This window comes from Chiloscyllium plagiosum, chromosome 25, assembly GCF_004010195.1.
Source record: "Chiloscyllium plagiosum isolate BGI_BamShark_2017 chromosome 25, ASM401019v2, whole genome shotgun sequence".
Classification (NCBI taxonomy): Eukaryota; Metazoa; Chordata; class Chondrichthyes; order Orectolobiformes; family Hemiscylliidae; genus Chiloscyllium; species Chiloscyllium plagiosum.
The window spans coordinates 4,625,995-4,647,206 of NC_057734.1; the positions used below are offsets into that span (position 1 = coordinate 4,625,995).

The 21,212-nt window shown below is 43.4% G+C and overlaps 1 long non-coding RNA gene across 2 annotated transcripts; it reads left to right on the top strand.

Moving 5' to 3' along the window:
• Positions 1 to 15,736: 15,736 nt before the first annotated feature.
• LOC122562446 lies at positions 15,737 to 20,419 on the top strand. 2 transcript variants are annotated; one of them, XR_006315301.1, is made up of 3 exons: positions 15,737 to 15,945; positions 18,563 to 19,201; positions 20,311 to 20,419. It is a non-coding gene; the product is annotated as an uncharacterized LOC122562446 (long non-coding RNA). The 2 variants fall into 2 exon arrangements; XR_006315300.1 differs by lacking the exon at positions 15,737 to 15,945 and adding an exon at positions 16,086 to 16,371.
• The last annotated feature ends 793 nt before the right edge of the window (positions 20,420 to 21,212 follow it).

Here is a 21,212-nt window from a genome sequence, read left to right on the forward strand (position 1 = left end):
GATGTAGAAAGAGAAGTCTTTTTCTTAGAGTTAATGTTCCTGAACTCTGGTAACCGACAGGAGCTCCTTAGAACTATGGACTCTTAAATTCATACACTTGCGAGGCTTTCAAAAGACGCAAAACAAAACTTTACATTCCGCACGTACACGTTGTGATCTGTGCACTTTGAAGATGAAGGTTATTTGTGAAGGAACACCTGAGTTTCACTGATAAGCCGCGTTTGAACTTTCAGCCGGACTGAATACCGAGACATGCAATTCCCCCTGTCTACACGCAATTAGGAGCGTTACTGTAAATCTACTGAGGGGCACCATTATCCTTCTCTATCACAGCCTGCTCGAGAGCAGCTTCCCATTAGAATCTGGTGAGCTGCTTCAATTTCACTGTCTTTTAAATCCAAAAAAAATTTGTCTATTTGCTCCAAATAAATTCCATTTCCCTTCAGCCTTCTAAATGACTTAAGTAAATCACAGGGCTAATGTTAAAAAAAACAGACACAGTATTCCAATTCTGGGAATGATCGATTGCAAGGTTTTTGTTTAACCGCGCTTATTGTGACTGGTAAGTTCGTATCCTTTCAGATATTCTCACTGAAATGAAACGCAGAACTATGAATGCTGAAGTTTTGAAGCAATAAGAGAAATTGCTGGCAAAACTCTGCAGGTCTGGTGGCATCTATGGAGCGAAAGCACGGTTAACGTTTCCGGTCTCGTGACTCATATTCTCACCTCGTTTCTCTATCTATCGGGATCTTTGCCCCTTCAAGTGTTTATCTAATTCCTCTTCAATGACCGATTACTCAGCGTCAATAGCCAATTGGGTTAATACATTCCCAATCCATATGCACGGGGAACACGCCTCTTTCCAACATATTAAAGAGGGAGACGACAGTTTCAGTGCTCAGGAGCTGGACTCAAGATATTTCTGCAATCAGTCCAGTATTTGCCTGTGCTTTGTATGGACGTATGAAATAGTATTGAGGCATTTCAGAATGCTGTACAGAGGGATATTTAATTTGTTGCAGTCTCTGTAATATTCCATTTCAAATGGTTTGTCCTTTGTACGGTTGCCATGAAAAAAATATTATCAATATTAATACTATATTGTGGCGTCTAAGAATGGAGCATGTGAGACAAATTGAATTTTATTGCACTTTCTGTAAATTTCAAGTCAAAATATTTTGTAACCTACAAATTATAGGGATAACGGATTTTTCGAGAAGGGAAGGCAAATGCTGTACATATACACTCATTAGTAACAAGGTACACTCTCATCATTCATCAGTTACCGTAATCAAATTTGCATTTTTGTTCTAAATATTTGAATTCAGGGGCAAACAATGTGTGGGAAATTAACCCTCTCAGTAAAGGGATGACATTGGTGAGGGTGTGACAATTACTTCTGAGTAACAAATGCAACAGTTGAAATTAATTTGTGGAAACTTACTCCTCGTTAAAAGATATGAAACTGACGAAAACTTCGCAGCCTATCTGTTAATTTTATTGACATGTACAACTCACATTGCAACGCAACTAATTGGGATTGTTTTAACTGCTTTAATTATTTTAATTCGGGGGAAATGGACGGTCAAATTCAGGCCACAAGAAGAGGCATTATGTCCTTGCAGGAGCAAGCCACTTGGTTTAATCCCTTTCCAGGGAGGCAATAAGGGATGGGTAATAAACTAGCTAACTGTGTGCAACATCTTATAAGTGAATGAAGAGGCAGGCAAGCAGGGATATAGGTCTCTTTCTCCAAGAGGAGAATGGGTCCGGGATTCTGAATCTTTTTTGTAGACGGTGTTTGTACTTTCTGAGCAGCCGCTTACTCTAAAGTTTCTCTCTATCACAATGTTGGGGAAGCAGTCACGACCTCAAACAAATTAGCTATTTGGGTATTTCATCCAAAAACACCTATCCTTAGATTAGGCTCGTTGGTTACAATTTTTTAAACATCTATAACATGTAAACTGAAATATTTCTAGGACTACAAAACTCAATGTCCACCAGTTAGTTTCCACACACAAAAGAACCCTCTTAATTTGATTTATGATATAATTACACTCCTGTGTCATTCTCTGTTTTAATCTTTTTTTTATTTTTGTGAGTATTGGTTCATTGTGAAAGTATTCGGTAAACATTCAGGATGAGAACCAACTGGGAGGGGACATCCTCGAATTATTGTGTGCAGCTCAGACAGGACTCTCTCAGTGATGATAGAGTTCATGCTAAAACTCTATAAATAAAATGGGGACATTATGCGCAGCTGAGACACTCCCGTCTCTCATAGAAATCCTGAGCCAGACACAAACTCAGCTTCACCGGGGCTGGGGAAGGGGGGGGGGGGCGTCTTATTTTGGGCGTGAGAGCGTTCAGTTGCCCCAATTCTCACCGCTGTACTTTGGGGATTTTTTTCCAGGAGTGTGTCTATTATAGACAGATAGAGAGAGGGAGGGAGAGAAAAATATTGGAATATGCCTTTATTTTTCCAAGTCTTATTTCTATTTGCATCTCATGTTTCTCTTTCGGTCTTTGATAAGATGGGTTGCAGTTGTTTTTGCTGATGTCCTTTTGGAAGTTAGGCCTCACAAGATATTGCACAGGATGTTAAACAATTAAGGAATTGAGTTGTAGACGCTATTACGGCCAAGAAGCTTTTAAAACTGATTTCATAAATAAGTGTTATTGTCTAATATAATGTAAAGCTGTTTGGGACGCCCTGGTTCATGTAAGGTGCTATATATTGTAAATGTAGTTTCTTCAAATGTTATCTATATTCCAAGGGCTGCGCCCATTTCCGTGGTTTTAACGGACTATTTCTCACGAAATAATTGAGATGCCAGTCCCATGGGGACTGATTGACGTAAAAATCTACATCATTCTCTGCAAGAGGGGTGAGTGTCTGGATGCGTCTGGGGAGGGCTGAAGGTCTGATTCTGTAACTGGACATCACCAGCTAGGATGTTGGAGTCGCAGTGTATGGGAGATCACAGGGTGTGGGGGTCACAGGATCTGGGGTCACAGGTTCTGGGGTCACAGGGTGTGGGGGTCAAGGTGTGGGGGTCACAGAGTGTGGGAATCAAGGAGTGGGGGTCGCAGAGTCTGGGGCTCAAGGAGTGGGAGTCGCAGGGTGTGAGGATCACAGGGTGTAGGGTAACAGGTTGTCAGGGTCAGAGGGTGTAGGGGACACTGAGTGTGGAGTCACAGAATGTGGGGATCAAGGTGTGGGGGTCACAGGGTGCGGGGTCACAGGGTGTGGGGTCATGGAGGGTGTTGGTTACAGGGTGTGGGGTCACGGAAGGTGTTGGTCACAGGGTGTGGGGTCACAGGGGGTGTTGGTCAAGGTGTAGGGTCACAAAGTTTGGTGCTCACAGGTGTGGGGCCAAAGTGTGGGGATCACAGGGTGTGGAGTCACAGGAGGTGAGGGTCATAGGGTATGTGGTTCAAGGTGTGGGGATCTCAGGATGTGAGGGTCACAGGTTGTTGGTACATTCTCAAATATCAACGTTCCTCCAATCAACACTCCAATATTTGGCCCTAGGATTAAGTTTAGTGCTTTGTTGCACTCGCCCCGTTGAATCTCTCCACTTTATTCCAGAATCCCGTGCAGAGGACGGGATCCGGGAAAACAGAACCGTGAGTCTGCTCGCATGGCCAGAGATTCAGATACTTTCGATGAAACTGTGAGAAGATTCCAAATCATGAAACATGCCCACCTCCCTCCCCGCGCAGAAGGAAAATATCAGCCTTTTTTTTGTCAATTCCAGTTGTAATGGGGTATGCTATCAAGTATTTCTACCGACAGACTGAAACCATGTTGATTCCTGCAGTAATGTCAACCTCTTGCAGGAATAAATTGGGACCAGGGATTTAAGGAGAAAGTGAGGTCTGCAGATGCTGGAGATCAAAGTTGAAACTTTATTGCTGGAACAAGCTACCACAGACAACCCCGTGACAAGCACTGCTCAGTTTAGTCTTCCAATTGATTCAATTGAATATTTTATGTTCACTTGAAAATATACAAAAGGTTTAAATATATAATTTCCACCTGAAGACTGCCTTGAACAGTGCTGCAGCAGCCCCTCACGACTGCAGCTGAGTGTTAGCCAGGAAAATCTCTAATACTGGAGATCACAGCCGGTCAGGTAGCATCCATAGAGAGAGAACAAGCTAATGTTTCAAGTTTGGATGACTTCATTAGTGCTGCCGTGACGTGTGGAGGGGGAAATGTTATACTTGGTGGGGGTGGAGTGCTGGGGGAGAAAGGGTGCAGATGGTGCAGATTAAGTGATAGGAATGTGAAACTGGCAGGACAGTGCTGTGTCTAACTGGCAGACTGGGAAGAACAGACCGCTTCTGTTTTGTTTTCCTCTCTCTTTCGTGGGATTTAAAATGGACTCAGAGAATTCAGGGGAAAACAAATCTCCATTGCTCAGAATTTGGAACTTGGAAGCGCTATTCCTCTCTTTTCGCGGAGTACAAATCCCCTCCCCCCGCCTTTTCCCCTCCTCCCAATGCCATACATCAGGAAGAGACCCAGTTCCTCTTTGAACCATCCAATCAAGTCGGTTGTTATTGAAGTTGGGATCAGTTCATTCCGTACATTTGCAAAGCAATGACGAATTCCCCAATATCGTCTCACCCAAACACCCAGAGGCATCTTCTTGTTCCATAACCAGACTTGACAGTTGTTCAAACGTGGGGAATAATGACAGTGTTAATCAGCAAAACGACAGAAAGAGTGAGCCAAGTGACACAAGTGAGCCCTTCCCTCCAAGAACAATTGTAAACTCACAAATCAAAACGTAATACAGCAAGGGCGGGCGCAACCTGTTGTGATTAGAACAATGCTTTAGAAAGTAGGGTACACCCTATAAGACATTGTTATTGTCATGAGATCCACTGTGTATTGATATAGAGATTTCTGCGAAGGGGAATATTTTTTGGCTCCGCATGCAGATATGGGTATAAACTTAATGGTGCCGTTCATACATCTTAATTATCTCCAATCTTTGATTTTCTTTCTGTTTGTTGATCAAATTTGCTTCCTCGGAAATTCTCCATTTATGCAACTAGGTTTATGAGAGACTTACTGTATTCCCTCTTGATCAGGAGGGCAATAAAATGGGCATTGGTGCACCCAGTCTATTTGGTTCCCCCAACTTTGTACATGTTGTGTGTCCATAACACATACACACAAACACACACGCACACGCCCGCAAGGCGCTGCTGTACAGTTCGGAAATTGAAAGTTCCCAACATTTGTGCATATCAACTGATACAAACGTGGAAGTTGTGAATTGATCGATGTTTATTATTATCCCGAACGCCGGTTCCCGCTACTGCATCAACAAACCCAGGCGATGAGAGACACAACAGGCGTGGAGTGATCAGTCTGTCAAAGGTTAGCGATCAGTATCCGGGTCCAGTGAATTGTGAAATGTTGATGATTGGAGACTCGAGAGAAGTGATGACAATAACAGCATTTTAATAAGCTGTTCCGTATATTTCTACATTGCTCAAGAAGCGCACGCTGTAGAGAAAGGGACTCGCATTCATTCTTCAAATCCTATTCTTTTGCTTTAGATACCTGGTTTTGACTTGTTTGATCCTTCGTTTTTACTAACGCTTGTAATTTTAAGTATGCATACTTTAGGACATTGATCACAATGAGTGATCCACAGCAACAAATTCCAAATGCATTTATCATCTCTGCAGGCAGTTTGTGTCAGGGGGGCTTCAATGCCCGTCTGATGTACAACGTGGGGTTAATGTCAACCTCTTGCAGGAATAAATTGGGACCAGGGATTTAAAAAAATTTGAGAATCTGGTTCATCATCATCGGTCAATGAAAAATGAAGAAGTGTTGGTAAAGGGATGTGGTTTTGTATTTACACGGCCATTATTCTAGTCACTCTTGCACTTTAGAAAATGAGGCAGTCAAATTGTGCACAGCAAGCTACCACAGACAACCCCGTGACAAGCACTGCTCAGTTTAGTCTTCCAATTGATTCAATTGAATATTTTATGTTCACTTGAAAATATACAAAAGGTTTAAATATATCATTTCCACCTGAAGACTGCCTTGAACAGTGCTGCAGCATCCCCTCACGACTGCAGCTGAGTGTTAGCCTGGAAAATCGATGAAATGAGATGAACCCACAAACTTCTGACTCATTGTTGTGATGGTCCGACTTTATTTTTAAACAATTTCAACAATGGGCCAATTAGAATTGTTTTTTTCCTCCCAATTAAGGCAGTGTTTCTTCTATTAGCCTGAGGAGCAGTGCTGACTGTGAGGTAGTGTGGTCTACAAACAGAAACGTTCATTTCAATGTTCCTTCTTCACCCACCTCCCCCTAACCAACACTGAAACCCTGGAAAATCCACGATCAAACATGAGGGTTTGTCATTAATTGGATATTTTCCGTAAATACTTCCCAACAGAAAGCAACGATCATCATATTTTCTTTAAAAACCTCAAGGCACATACGATCGACCGTCTATAAAGTTCAAACTAAACTAGCTAGGAGGAGTTGAAGCGTGGAAGGCCGATGTACTCGGTGGACTAAATCAAATCAGCCGTTTACCGTTGGATGTTCCAAGGTCTTTAAGCTTCTAATTCCCCGTTAGTCCTTTGATGACAGTGGTGGAAATAAAAGTTACCCATTGAGCTCGTTTCAATCAAGTCGGAAGGAGAAAAATTGGGATGGGGTTAGGGGCAAGGTCCATTCAACTCCAGATTACTCAACACATCAGTTTGAAACATCTTTACCTTTCTGTTCAAATGATTGGGTAAGGTCTTTTCCCCAGGGCAGGGGAGTCCAAAAGTGGAGAGCATAGGTTTAAGATGAGAGGGGAAAGATTTAAAAGGGACCTAAGGGCAACTTGTTTATGCAGACGGTGGTGCATGTATGGAATGAACTGCCACAGGAAGTGATGGAGACTGGTGCCATTAGATTTAAAAGGCATCTGGATGGGTATGTGAATAGGGTTTAAAGGGATAGGGACCAAATGCTGGCAAATGAGACTAGGTTAATTTAGGATTTCTGGTCGGCATGGGCGAGTTGGACGTGAGTGTCTATTTCCGTTCTGTACATCTCTAATACTCTATGATTCCCATGGTCTTGCTGATCCTCGTGTTGTATCCTCCTGCAGCCTTGCAAATCTCAGGGGTGTCCGTTTGCTCCCGTTCCGAATTCCTTGCTCCTTCCCCGTTTCTCTCACATCTCTGTTGATTGCCGCACGTCTCCAGGTTGCTCTTTATAAATATTCCCCCTCTCTCCTACCGTCAGACTAGTCTTAACATCTGAAGAATGATCACTGGACCCGAAATGTTAATTCAGCTTTCTCTGCACAGATGCTGCCAGACCTGCTGAGTTCTTGCAGCGATTTCTGTTTTTGTTTCAGCCTTAAAATCTAGCTCTTGGAGTAACTTTTTAGGCACCTCTCCTAGTGCCTCCTCTGATGATGTACCGCGGGAGGTTGGAATGAGTTAATATTTCTATACAGTCAAGGTGTATTTGTCAGTAAAAATGTGCCTATGTATGTTTAAATATATGCTAGTGTTTACTGCCACTCTATTAAGCATGCCAAACTCTTGATACATTCCTGTTAGCTCTGTTAGAACGTTAGAAGGAATCTCTTACTCAGAATTGCAATAATAAGCGACTAATTGATACAATTCTTTACAGAAAAGTAAGGAACTGATTAAGATACGTGTGTTCTCTTAAAGGCGGCACAGTAGTTCAGTGGTTAGCACTGCTACCTCACAGCGCCAGGGACCCGTGTTCGATTCCGCCCTCGGGTAACTGTCTGTGTGGAGTTTGCACATTTTCCCTGTGTCTGCGTGGGTTTCCTCCGGGTACCCCTACACACCCCCCCCCCCCCCCCGTCCACATTTTTGGACGGGGGGAGCGGGTGAATTGCACAGGGTGTTCAGGGATGTGTAGGTTAGGTGCATTAGTCAGGGCTAAATGTGGAGTAATGGGTTTGGGTGGGATGCTCTTCGGAGGGTTCGTATGGCCTTGCTGGCCGTACTGTTTGCACACTGTGGTGTCTGTTCAAATGTCCCATGGGCCCTTATTACATAATTAACAAATGTGGTTTCAAAAGCATTCCTGCGATTAGTTATTTACTGGTGTTATCTTTTCAGGTTACACAATTCAGGTGGGTCCCGATACTTTCAGTACCTTGGGGCTTAGGACTTCGGTGAATCTGAATTGAATGCAAAGTCAATCAGTGTCTTTCATTCCCGATTATAGACTGCCATGCAGAACTGGAGATGAGTCGGTTACATTACTGAATGTAACACACGCATCTTTCCCTCTCCTCGCCTCAAATTCAGTAGCGTGAGCGGCTTGGCCGATTTGAATCAGGAGCGTAGCTCGAAATAAGGATGTGTTCTAACATTTACCGCTCATAAATACAGCACATGCAGAAGCGGTTGCGAAATGTCTGAATGCTTTTGAAAGAGTGTCAGTGTATCGAAGTCTGCAAATCCCAGCCAGGATCATCTTTCCTGGTGCCTTCACTCTCCTGGTGCCTAGTCTCTGTGACAGGGAGTCAAACTGAATTATTTAAGGGCGAGGTGGGGTGGTGGTGGGGGTTGCAGAATTTGTAAAACAAATCCAAAGTACTGACCACCTGCCTCCAATCCCATATACAGTATTGAAAGAATAGCCCTCGAAGAGCTCAGAAACAGTTAACATCATGCTGACAAAACGAAAATTACATTAGCAACTGGGGAAAATTGATAGAAGCGAGGCCACTCTAAATATCAATAAAGCGCGTCGATTTTTAACGCAATAATAATTGGACCAACTCACAGGTCAGTAGCAATTCCTTTTATTCGGTTTGGGGGAAAAAAGGTCTCAGGTGTAGCATAATATCCGAACTCATGGTTAAAAAGTTTGAAATGAAATTTTTGTATCGATATTTTAAGAAGTTCAAAACTACATGGTTATTCGAATGTAACCGGCCTCCAACATTCCAATATAACATAGCTGCGTTAGATTTGAATCGAATATGGCAAGCTATTAACGTTTCAGATCCGTTTTACTTAACTGTTGTTGGCTTTATTTAACTAAAATTCCAGTATGGACTGGTGGTTTATTACTTCATGTCATTTCGCTAAATCGGATAAACAGTTACATAATTCGATTTAAATCGATTTTCACTCCAGCCAATTTGTGCGTTCGGTTATATTTTTACACATTGTTAACGGGTATCACCGAAAATAAAAATAAACAGATTCCACTTGATTTTGCTCTTGCAGGGAACCCCGAGAAAGGTTAAATTATCCCGCTGGATTTAATCCCTGCGCTAACATGGGAGCGAGAGGAATTTCAGAGTAAGTGCGCGAACCGCAGTGGAATTTCGTACGGAGAGTGAATGATCGTCCTTGGCTCGCTAACGCTGTGGGTGAAATTGAAATCTAGTGCCTGTAAGGTGTAGTAAGGTATTCAACAAAAATTCTGCGAATTAAAGTCATACAGAGTTGAATCGATCAAGTTACATTCACTCCATCCACCTGATGGATAATAAAGGAGGATAACTATTGTCTCCTAAATACTGTGCATTGGCACATCTGTCTGATAGGTAGGCAGAAATAATATTGGTACACATTTTGGAAAGGTTTCCGCATAGTTGTAGATTGTTTAAGTGAAGTTAAGGTTAGCTCTTCCAACTCTGGGGGGATCTGCAAATTAAGAGCGTAAACAGCGCAAATAAAAGTGGGAATGATCATAAAATGTGACAACAGGGTTGTCACATTTGGTTACCACAGGACAGCGACATAGTGTGCAAATTACCCTATCCATTAAAATATTTATCCGAGAAGTTCTTTAAAACCGTGCAGTTTTAACCCTCTAAAATTATCCCCGGGATAAATGAACCAGACCACTAGGCTTTCTTACTGAACAGGGGCCGTGCCTTCCTCAGAAACATAAATGGCCTTCAACATTCTCTACGGGTTAAATCAGAATCGGCAATAATCAAATGGGACATCGAATCCTTGAGGTTTATTGGAGGCGCAATTTAAGTGTAAGCATAAATCGGCTAAATATTTAGGAAATGCTTTCAAAAAAAATAACATTGCGCCACTGAAATGGTGTTTGAGTACACACCTCTCATCTCGCATACCTTGCCTTTCATTTTTAGCTGGATAAATATGACTCTAATTTAAAACGAAAGGAGAGATACCGAGTCAAGTGTGTGTGCAGAGTCATAGAGATCTACAGCACAAAAAAATACGTTTTTCTACCCATTGAGTACGCGCCGGTCAATAACAATCCGCTAACTATTCTAATCCCATTTTCCAGCACTTGGCCCCATTGATTTTGGAGGAGCCGGTGTTGGACTGAGGTGGACAAAGTTAAAAATGACACAGCACCAGGTTATAGTCCAACAGGTTTATTTGGAAGCACTAGCTTTCGAAGGGCTGCTTATGTGATGTATTTTTTAACATCTATATCTTGGCGTCGCAAGTGCGTATCTAAATACTTCTTCAATGTTATGAGTGTTTCTGCCTTGATCACTCTTACAGGCAGTGACTTCCAAATTTCCACCAGCCTCTGTGTGAAAAAGAATTTCCTCACATCCCCTCTATATCTTCTGCCTCTTAGTTTAAATGTGCGGACGGTCCCTACCTGTTACTGTGTTGTCCTCATTTATGAATGTTACATTTGGGGAGAACCTTCCATTTCACACTATGTATAACTTTTACTGGACTGTAAATTCCCACGGGTTGCGAATAATGGGAAGCTGAGTGCCTTTCTCAAAGTGAATTAAGAGTCTTTCTCATTAGATAAAAGAAATCTGTGTCTGGAAACCGTATGGAGTGTTTGGACCGCTTCAGCGATTGTCTTTATTTTAGAGTGGGAGATGAATTAGGAGACTTTTTTTAAAAAGTTAGAAAGTAGAGAAATTAATTTGATTGGAGTCAAAGTGGCTCGAAGATACACTAAAATTCTGCGATTTTAATAGAAATATTCAAACGGGTACATCTGAGAATACAATTTTGTTTTCACCAATCATGTTCATGGTTATTACTTGTAATTTTGTGCAGAATTAAGTCTCCCCATCTTATCTGCATGCGTTCGCAAAATCAAAATGCAAAGTTATTTCGTGAACTCTATGGTTAAAACTCGACATATTTTAGAATTGCAACCTGTTTATTCCAAGGTAACTAATCAATGTTTACAAAATGTCAACAACCATTGTTGCTCTGGAGTATTCTAGTAAAATATATGTCATCAACATCATATTCACAAGCTTACAATACTTATACATGACTGTCCGTTCAGGTCTATTCTCATCGATAGCTTTCATAGAAAATAATGATCATTAATCTATCATATTCATGTTTGGTATTATATGTTACACTCTTTGCAAAGGAAGTGAACATCAACTATAATCAGAGTTGTGGGCCATTGGAGTTTGGTCATATTTGGCCCATTTATGGTCCATACTAGGACCATTTCGTCATATTTAGCAGTTGGATAAGGGCAAAGGTGCCCAACGCAATATAGTATCAGTAAATATGGCAATACTCCTTAAACGGACTCCTTAAAATATATAGCAGAGAATGTAACAACGTCGGTTTGGAAACGGGGAGATATTTACTGCTTTGGGCTTGTGTTCTCTTGATTTATAAATAAGTACTTGCTGACAGATAACACATTCCATATTGGGGGTGATGGGGTATGTTCCAACAGCCATTTGTCTCAAGTGTGCTTAAGGAAGCTACTGGAAATCCTAAACTCTAAACGACCACCAATAATCTTTTTCTAGTGGTCGTTTAAATATCCAGGTGACTTGATGCTGAAAGACACTTTGAACAGCCTTCAAGGTTCCCCCACTTCCCCCAGAAGTTCACTCACAAAGAGTCCGCCACTCTTTTGTCTTCTAAAAACATCCTAAAGCGGGTCCGTGAGACAGGGTAACTCCGGGCGAGGAAAGATTTATCTCAGGAACGATTCCCCCCACCCTATTGTCTGCATGGTGCTGCTTTACCCACGGTGTTGCCTTTGGAAAGCCACCATTGCTCTCTGAGTTAATGCGATTGGGTTAAATTTTAAACAAAAACAGAAATTTAACCGAAGGCATAAATTGCTGGCGAATCTCCGGCAACACCTGTGGGGAGAGGCACCAGCTCACTGCTTCAGAACTCTGAGAGTAACCGGATCTGAAATGTTAACTCTGCTTTCTCTCCTCAGACCTGTTGAGTTGTTCCAGTAATTTGTTATTCGTTTCAGAAATCCAGCATCCGACCTTCTTCGATTCATTTTGGAATTAAACTTTACTCCGTTTCACCTCTTTGTCCACTGTCTCCCCTCTCTCCCCCCGTTCAAAATATCGTGTCGACAAAGCAGTACTAAGCAATTCGCTGACTTTATTCACCTGTCTCATTCATCTTCCCAGCACCCAACTCTCTGATTTATCTTCCTTATATCAAACATGGAGTTAAATTGAGTTTATTTTGGGTCAGGCGGCCTTTCAGGTAATGCTCTTTATCTGGTTAAACTATCAGTATCCTCAGGAAACCCGAAGGGTCATGCATCATTCTTGATAGTGGACACGTGAATGGCTAAAGAACAGTTTGAAGTGGTGCTGTTGATTAGCCTATTAAAATGTTAAGGCACAACAAACACTTAATAAAAGGCACATTAACTGCAGCAAATCGCGTGTATCTACACACCTGCTTCACGAGGAAGTGCAGCTCCCCGGCACAAAAAAAGGATATTTTTTTAACCCTGGCATCTCTAACAGACACACAATGGGAGGGAAAACAAAGGTGGAGCGGGGTGCCTCGGTTGATTTTCTCAAGAAATTCCTAACAAGGAATTATTGTGTCCCTTACAGGTTATCTCCTCTGATTCTCATGTCCTGACGGCGAAAAGGGTATATCAAATCCTATCAAACGGTTTTAATCTATGATTTGCAAAGCACTGAGCTCAGCGAATCTGTAGTTGGCACTAGGCTATAGCATACTTAATGTTAATAGAATTATTGTATGATAGACAAAATGGTCCCGGGGGGGTGGGGATGTATTCTATTGTTATAGTCGTGCAAGTAATATATAAATACTCAACAGGAGTTCCCACATTTTGTGATAATATTTCAGCCCCCCGGGTTTTGACACGTTCTACAGGGAATGCTTTTGTTTACAGGTGCGTCTTGCTGTTTGGCGAATGCCATGTGTTTTCCTCTTTACGATATTAAAAGGTTCCGAGCCCGAGGTCAAGGCAGAAGCAATTCATAGAATCCCTATAGTGTGGAAGCAGGCCACTCGGCCCATCCCTGTATTTTCCATAGCTAACCCCGGGCATTACAGGCAATCGAGCATGGCCAATCCACCTAACCTGCAAACCTTTGGAATGCGTGAGGAAACCCACCGGGAGAATGTGCACACTCCACGCAGATCTCCCGAGGGTGGAATCGAACCCGGCTCCGTGAGGGAGCAGTGCTGTCACCCACTGAGCCGCCCTGCCACCCACTCCCATAGCAGGATTTCCAAATAGACAGCCCTTGGGGCTGCTGTACTGAATTCATCGTTGAATTTACTGAGCCGTAGGCGGCTTCAACTTCAAGATTGCACCTTGAATACCCCAGATCCTGATTTCCAGCCACACTTGCTGACTGAGTGTTGGAATCCACGACTCCTCGTTGTGTGTTCCTGAGGTCTTGCCTAATACAGTCAGCGACTCTTGATATTTTGTGGGACCCCCATTTTAGCAGAACACCGGCTTAAAATTGACACCGCATTAACCGACTTCACCGCCGTTTCTGGCGGCGGCTAAACTCAGAAAAATCGACGAGATTTGAGAAAGCAGGCGCGTATCTGGTTCGTTAAGTCAGTTTTGAAATTAAAATGAAACGATAGAGGGGAAAGCCACCGCGTTGAACTGAGCAGTTTATCAGCTCCTTAAGAATGAATTAAAACGAGAACTAAGAAGGAGTGAGGACCCAAACTGGCAATGAAACCTTTTGACCATGTTCTCCCATTCTCTGGGAGATGACCACAGCAAACCTGCATTTTGCCACTTACTGTTTATACCTTGACTCCCAGACACACAAGCAGAGATCGTGAACTAATCAGAATACAAACTCTGAAGCCTTTCCTTGTTAAATACTTGGTCTAGTTTAATATTCACAGCATTGGGTGCGCTCGAGTTTCCTCACAGCGTCCGCTAAAGGAGGTTTGATGCTAGTGAGGTAAATCAACATTGCGCGCTTCTGATCTCTCCTTTGCCATTCCTAGCTGATGACTTTCATCACAAAAACGCGATCTGTTCTTGTTCGGCTCAGAATTTAACGCCTTCATGAAAAAAGAGCAACATTTTAAAATAAAGATTCCCCTGTTTCTCAGCTATTTTAAAATATCCTATAGCGCCGAGGCCAATAAAGATTTATATGCCCGTTAAATACCTTCGCTTGCAATTGGAGCTGGTCCGATTTCACAGAGCGGTTCATAAAGTGATGTGTAAATGATCTGGTCGAATGATTCGTTTGCATCGATAGGTATTAATGCATCTTGAGGTTTTTTTTTCCTCCCTTAATGGGAGGGAGTCTGCACCTTCCTTTAAAAGGTAAACACGTCAGCTGCAGGAGCTGTCAGCGTTGTCTATCGCGCCGTTCCTCCATGTGTAAGAGGTCGCCGGCGGCCACCTAACATCTGCCGTAATACATTCAACGTCAGGGTAAATGATTTACATTTAGCACCTTGGGACGTTTAACGCTGTTCAATGCGCAATATAAATGCAAGTTGTTGTTGTGTTCTGGTCGGGCTAGAAGTGCATTTCACAAACCGGCCCAAGCGCCTAAACTCAAGTCTCCAGTGTGACGGCGGGCTGTGGTGCGGGGCGGTTAGTGGTATTAGATCCAAAAATCAATGCCATAATATCGGCATGGACCATCTATAGAGGACAATTCGTGACATACCGTGGCGCCGACCAATGCTTTAAAATCCTTTCTGGCTTAAGGTGTATCTGGTACAAACTTTGCCATCTGCAGGATCAGTCGCAATCCGCTGCGTGGACACTATCCATTCATTGTGTAAAAAATGTCAGATGACGAGGTGTCCCTGGAAAACCTCCTCAGCTCACTTGTAGACCCGGTTTCCCTTATTGGGGCTAGGCTAACTGCAACCCCAGATGGGTAGCGTGTGAATATTTAGACCGACTGCCAATGTGAGAAGAGATTTGTTTTCTATAGGGGGGGGAAAAGCGTGTTGGTATCATTTGACGTTTTATTGTTCATTACATTTCTTGTTTAAAACAAAAACCCACCTATACAATGGTTTTTCTTCAACTTAAAGAATATGAGTTGGATATGGAAATTTCGCTCTTTCTCTCTCTCTCTCTCTAAGTATCAGGAGAGGTGGTGTGACTGCGTTCGGACAATCATTGCCACGTTTCTGAGGTCTATGTGTGAGCAAAAGCGGGTTAGTGCTGTTTTTCTCATCTCTGTTCTCCTTTATACACGCGTCTCTAAAAACAAAGCAAAATATGTAGGCGGTCTCGCCTTTTGCTGCTTCTTTGACAGAAGTAAAAACGCGGAATTTGTAGTTTTCAATACTTGTCAGGACGATTCATATTTCACCCCTGTCAGTTCTCGCCTATTTCAACATTTAAAAAGAGAGAACGAGCCTGGGTGGGGGTGGGGTCGGACTGGGGTGGGGTTAGAAATAACAATTAAAGCCTAAAATGTTACAGAGATTGGACCCAACCTGAGTGATGAACACATGGAGTCAAAGCAAAGAAGAGAGAGAGAGAGAAAGAGCGACTGGGACCATATTTATCTTTATAAATGCTTAACATGTGCTCCACTGCTAAGGGATTCAACAATGTATAATTCTCAGTGACCAGGGCAAAACGGTGATTGCAAGTTACAATTCCTTCTAGGTCAGCGATCAATGATGTCATTCCTTTCGGAGAAAACCGAGTAAGTAATATTGATTCAACTTTAGATGAGAATTCTGAGCTCCCTCTGCACACGGTCGTGAATTGCAAGTGTGAGTGGGTGGAAGTAAGGGGGAGGGAGGGGGGTGGAGGAGGTGGAGGAGGAGGTTACGAGGGGGGAGATTGGTCCAGTCGAGTTCTGAAAGTTCAGCTGTAAGACCTTCAACGGGGAGAATGGAAGTTTGCGCTGGATCGGAAAATTGATGAAAGAAAATTGAAGCGGCGCGGCGCAGGAGAGAGAGAAAGAGAGAGAGGCAGAGAGAGAGAGAGAGAGAGAGACTGTGGCCGAGAGACAGAGAGAGAGAGAGACATGGAGCATCTGTCAGCTCCGCGCTGAAGGGGCAAGGTAAAGGATTCCATCGCAAAACTTACAGAAAGGACGCGGTTCCTTCAAAGATTTAACCCCGACGTAAGTGCCACCATTCTCGCAAACTGCACCCCTTCCTTATTTGCTAAGGCTGTGGCGAATTTTCGAAGCATTGGGGACGCTTTGAAGTTGCTTGAATCGGTTACTTGGGAAATCGCGGGCTGTTTGCGATGCGGGACGGTGACAATCTGAAGTGGGCACTGTTAGGGTGGGAAAGATTAGGGTGGGGGGGGGTAGGGAAGGGGGAGCTGGGAAAAGACGATTCGAATGGTGCTCCACACCGGCTAAGAATTCCCCCCGGTTTTCCAGTTGCTTCTGTTTAAGACGAAGTCAGAAGTCAGCCAACATCAGGTTATAGTCCAACAGATTTGTTTCAAATAACCTGATGCCGTCTGACTTCTGACCTTGTCCACCCAGCCCAACACCAGCACCTCCACACCATGTTTAAAACGAAAGCCAGGGGTTAGTTCCGAATGTAATTCATTCTCTGGTTAAGCTGTATGTTTCGCTGGGCTCTGCAGCTTGTTGCCGGAGCTGCATGTACAGCCCTGAGAGGTGCCTGTGCACATTCGCGAGGAACAGGCAGAATCGGAGAGTTCGGCATGTTGTGCAGGGACTTGTCTGAGAGTTTGCAAACCTTTCTTTTAATTTAAAAAAAAAATCCCTGCTCGTCCTTCCGCAACGTCAGCGAAGTACAGTGGAGCCCAGAAATGTGGGCTGTCAGTAAGTTGACGGTTTTGATGGAACTCGTTTAAAAAGCCGATGTAAAACCAGACCAGTCGAATCCCTGGTTTTTCTAGTTTTAACACAGCTCCTGCCTAGGGAAGAGAAGTCGAGGCTATGACTGAGAGCACGAACGTTCTGCATTTATAAATCTGAGTAGGTAATAGATAGGATGCTAGTGTCCATATTATAACCCACCCCACACCCCCCCCCCCCCCCCGCCACCTCCTTCCCTCCCTTCCCCCCTCTCTGCAAAGCCCTGCTGTTCTACTTTCTGATCAATGAATGTTACAGAGGCCTGTTCACGTTTAAACCAATTGTTGGAGGGTTCCCAGTTTCAAAATGACAGTAAAACAAAAACACAGGCTCATTCATCAATCTCAGTTTTCAGGTGTAACATTTATTTCTAAAGATCCAGAGTCAACCCACGCGCGTTTCTAACCCGCGCGTGCTTTTGTGTACAGCTAAGGGTTTACCTTTAGACAAACTGAGACTGATCGTGTGCATGCACCAAAGGGCGTTTAGGAAATCTGGACCGTTTACAAGGGACAGGAATACTGAGTTTAATTATCCTACCTTAAATTTATGCGTGAACACAGATAGTGAATCTACGAAATCGTTAATTGCAGCTTTTTTTTAAAGGACGTTAGTGTCTGGTTACATTGTGGAAGGCCTTAAGATTTAATTTGCTCAGCAACTGAACAGGCTAGAATGGTGTAAGACTAAAGTATAAAGCACAAAGCGTGCAAAACAATTCAACTGATCGTTAATGAGTCGAATAAAACTTTATGGTTAAAGTAACTTTGATGCGTCATTGAGGGAGACCAGAGGCACACGTGCAGCCAATAGCAAGGACGACCAAAAAAAAGCATTAAAAGGACATTCTTGAGCAGAGACCTTGGGGAGTTTCAAGAGAGGTTGGCAAAGAATCTGTACGGAAAGCAATGTTTGTTTATCACCAACTGCAATGTAAGTATTGCCTTATTCCGAACAGTAATGTCAATTGATTCTAAATTAAGGAACAATTTCATGAATCATTTCTGACAATGTCTGAATTAAGTGAGCTTGATTGAGGGTGACAACAGGCAACAACCTTGAGAGTTGAGTTTACTTATTTAAATGTAATTTTCTTTTTCAACAAAATCTCTTGGCATTGTAAGTGGTCTTTGAGTGTTCTTCAATGTTGCGCTGGCCCAGTTAACCTTGGGTGTAGGGCAGGTGTGGTGTTGGTCTAAACGAAAGCAATGAGGCAGTCCCAACGAGATATGATCATCTGCTCTAACTAATAGCTCAGTTTTAAAAAAAGAAGTTCGAATTTAAACAAAAGAAGTGAGTTTCTGTGTCGAATCCCTCCATCTCTGGGCAGTTGTCGGTGGACGGGGCTATTGTCCCGGTTTATAGCGGGGCAGTCCTGGGCTGCTTGGTCTCTAGGGACTCCCGCAGAAAAGAAACCCTCAGCTTCAGCTGTTCCTGTACCCGGGTAATGCATTGTATCTTTTAACGCCTACAGAGTGAAAAAAAGACACTTCCGACGTGGCAATGATTAAAAGCGTCGGATTTGGCTCGTACATTACACAGACAGAACATGAATCACCTTGTCTTTCTTATCTGTAGAGATTTGCTTTCAGCTACTTAAAGAAGTAAATACTTCAGTCAACTCTCGTACAGGTTTCATGGCCTTTTCTTAAAATCTGAATAAATCTCGATGGAGGGATTGGGGCAAGCAAAGGCCACGATGAATCTCTGGCGATTGATGGCCAAAATACATAAGACCCTTTCACAAGGTGGTCTTCAAATATGTCCCTCTGTATTTTGGGAGGGGGTTATTGGCGTTCAGAAGGATTGCTGCTAAACGGGGAGGGGGAGAAGCCCCATGCACTGAGGATTTCCGGCCATTGACGGCAGTCCCATCTTGTCGTTTTAAACCCCAGCAACAATGCAGCAGTGTGAATGTCCCGCAGCATGACAGGACGTCAGAAACAAAAGCAGAAATTGCTGGAAAAGCTCAGCAGGTCTGGCAGTCTCTGTGGAGAAAAATCAGAGTTAACGTTTCGGGTCCAGTGACCCTTCTCAGAACTGGAAGGACACCAAATAGCTCGCGTTAACAACGCCGGCATGGAGTTAGCGAATGTATTCATGAAGAACCTGGGTAATCTGTTTTGTTTTAAACAATGTTTTACAATATAACGTGTCTGTAATAAAACATTATAAGAACACCAGATCACATAAATGCATATATGTGTGCACATGTGTATGTATAATATATATTTTATATATACACGTGTAGGTATGTATATTTGCTCAGGTATATATATATATATACATCTTATATATTTTATATATGCATGTATATATATATTTACATAAAAGATCCGGTGTGTTTATGGTGTTATATGTGTGCGCATATGTATAATTTATCTTGACACCGACAGAAAAGATGCCTAATTTCAACATGACATGGGAATACACTGCACACGTCCAGAAGGTCCATGCCGCCTAAATACTGCAGGCCAGGAACTTGAAAGGGCCCTGTGTTGTTCAACAATGTTAGCTCAGACTTGATTCTAGTCACTGAAATTATGCATTTGGAGCAATTTGATGTAATATATAGACGCTTCACCGTTTAGCCTGTCAGCTAGAACATAGCTAGTGGGATCTGTAGCCCCCTCAATTCTTCCAGCCCAACTTCTAGGAGAGGGCAATGGGCTAAAATATCTTTCAATCGGAAAATAGATCCGCAGCGGATTCGGGGAGGCCAGTTTCCTCTGGGGCAGATCCGAAGTGTGTTATTTCGCCGTCACTGGTTGAAACCGGGCCCAACTCTGACAACCGACTGCGAAAGCAAAACAAAAACACAACCCCCACAGCTTACAGCTCCTTTGCCTCCGTGTTAATTTGGTAATGAAACACGTATAAATGGTTCGAAATTAAATTTGAAGATGTACACTGCCAACATCATGTTCAGGGTGCTGGGAGATCACACAACCGCCTCCGCTATTTGAAGTAAATATAATTTGATGAAACATTGTTGGAGGTAATAGGAGATTATTTACTGACTTTAATACAAGGTCGTGACGCTGTGTGCACTGACTTACTTTAAATGTGTTCAGTGGTGCCAAAACCCACCCTCAATACTGATATGAATTAGAAAGTACTGTAGGTATTTGGTTGTGAAGTCAGAGAGAGAGAGATGCATGCGAGCGGGAAGGGGACCTGAGGCAGTTTGAGTAGAGTCCTGACGTACAGTCTCCTTCGTAGCTGCTTGCATACCCTGCCGGACTGACTGGTACAATCCAACGCGCAACTGAAGTCTCTATCAACCAGCCAGAGAATCGGAATCTTGATGTGAGCTGTGCAAAAAATCAACCCTGCCACACATTCCGCCTGAAAAATGTTGGATTTCGGTACTTTATTAACGTCGATTATATTCAAACATTGGGGTAGCTGGAGCCGCGGAGAGGGAGCAGCAGTGAATAGGGTTCTCACTGGCAAATGCACCAGAATCACATTCAGGCTAATAGTTTATAACTGGACAGCTGTCCATCCTGTAATCATCTCCAGTGGACAGGGCCCACACCCGGCCGCAGATGAAGGGAGAATGTCGTTTATTTTTCGTTCGCTAGTTGCTCTCCCTATTGATAGCCTGTGTGTCTCTGTCACGAAGGCAAAGTGAGCGCACACCTTTATAGCCTGAAACCATTGCAAACTGTTCAGGTTTAGTGTTTAATTCAGCACAGCAGCTGAATCCTGCTGGGCGGAGATCTGAAATGGCCTGAGTTCATTCTTTCCCCTCTCCCACCCCCCTCCACTAACCTCGCCGTCTTTCGGGCTGCTTTTCAGATGATTGACAGAAACCTCTTCGAATAAAACAGCACATGGGTAGCACATTGCTGGCGGTGCGCGGGGTGCGGCAGGGATTGGGGGCGGAGGACAGTGGCGGGGGTGGGGGAAAGGGAAGGGGAGGGTTGGTGGGTGCTGAGAGAGGCTGAGGTGCTGTTGTTGGGGGGGGGGGGGTGAGTAGGCGGCGGGGTGAGGGGGAGGGATCAGCCACATTTGGCGTTCGCCTTTCCCGCTGCCGTTTCATTTAGGTGGACCTGCCCCGTGAATTAGTCAGGCGGCTGTGAATGAGAGTTGTGGGGTCAGCTCAGAAGCGCAGATCT